Below are 1,759 nucleotides of genomic sequence, written 5' to 3' on the forward strand. Positions count from 1 at the left end.
CAGAGGCAGGGGGTGGCTCTGTTTCACCGTGGGGGCAAGGACACTGGCAGCAGAAGTTCTGGGAAGTACTCCTTGGCATGAGCCCTCCCAGACTCTGTCATTAGCCCCACCAAAGAGCCCAGGTAGGCTTCAGTGTTGGGTTGCCTCAGGCCAAACAACCAACAAGGAGGGAACCCAGCCCCACCCATCAACAATCTAGTGGATTAAACTTTTACTGAGCTCTGCCCACCAGAGCAACAGTCAGCTCTACCCACCACCAGTCCCACCCATCAAGCCTCTTAGATAGCCTCATCCACCAGAGGGCAGACAGCAGAAGCAAGAAGAACTACAATCCTGCAGCCTGTGGAACAAAAACCACATTCATAGAAAGATAGACATGATGGAAAGGCAGAGGGCTATACACTATATGAAGGAAAAGATAAAACACCAGATAAACAACTACAAGAAGTGGAGACAGGCAACCTTCCAGAAAAAGAATTCAGAATAATGATAGTGAAGATGATCCAGGACCTCGGAAAAAGAATGGAGGCAAAGATCGAGAAGATGCAAGAAATGTTTAACAGAGACCTAGAAGAATTAAAGAACAAACAAACAGAGATGAACAATACAATAAATGAAATGAAAACTACACTACAAGGAATGAATAGCAGAATAACTGAGGCAGAAGAACGGATAAGTGACCTGGAAGACAGAATGGTAGATTTCACTGCTGCGGAACAGACTAAAGAAAAAAGAATGAAAAGAAATGAAGACAGCCTGAGAGACCTCTGGGACAACATTAAATGCAACAACATTCGCATTATAGGGGTCCCAGAAGGAGAAGAGAGAGAGAAAGGACCAGAGAAAATATTTGAAGAGATTATAGTTGAAAACTTCCCTAACATGGGAAAGGAAATAGCCACCCAAGTCCAGGAAGCACAGAGAGTCCCATACAGGATAAACCCAAGGAGAAACACACCAAGACACATAATAATCAAACTGGCAAAAATTAAAGACAAAGAAAAATTATTGAAAGCAGCAAGGGAAAAACAACAAATAACATACAAGGGAACTCCCATAAGGTTAACAGCTGATTTCTCAGCAGAAACTACAAGCCAGAAGGGAGAAGCATGATATCCCTAAAAGTGATGAAAGGGAAGAACCTACAACAAAGATTACTCTACCTGGCAAGGATCTCATTCAGATTTGATGGAGAAATCAAAAGCTTTACAGACAAGCATAAGCTAAGAGAATTCAGCACCACCAACCCAGCTCTACAACAAACTCTAAAGGAACTTCTCTAAATGGGAAACACAAAAGAAAGAGTACCTACAAAAACAAACCCAAAACAATTAAGAAAATGGTCATAGGAACATACATATCAATAATTACCTTAAACGTGAATGGATTAAATGCTCCAACCAAAAGACACAGGCTTGCTGAATGGATACAAAACCAGACCCATATACATGCTGTCTACAAGAGACCCACTTCAGACCTAGGGACACATACAGACTGAGAGTGAGGGGATGGAAAAAGATATTCCATGAAAATGGAAATCAAAACAAAGCTGGAGTAGCTATACTCATATCAGATAAAATAGACTTTAAAATAAAGGATGTTACAAGAGACAAGGAAGGACACTACATAATGATCAAGGGATCAATCCAAGAAGAAGATATAACAATTATAAATATATATGCACAAAACAGAGGAGCACCTCAATATATAAGGCAACTGCTAACAGCTATAAAAGAGGAAATCGACAGTAACACAATAA

Source organism: Leucopleurus acutus (genome assembly GCF_964270905.1).
Source record: "Leucopleurus acutus genome assembly, chromosome: 1".
Classification (NCBI taxonomy): Eukaryota; Metazoa; Chordata; class Mammalia; order Artiodactyla; family Delphinidae; genus Leucopleurus; species Leucopleurus acutus.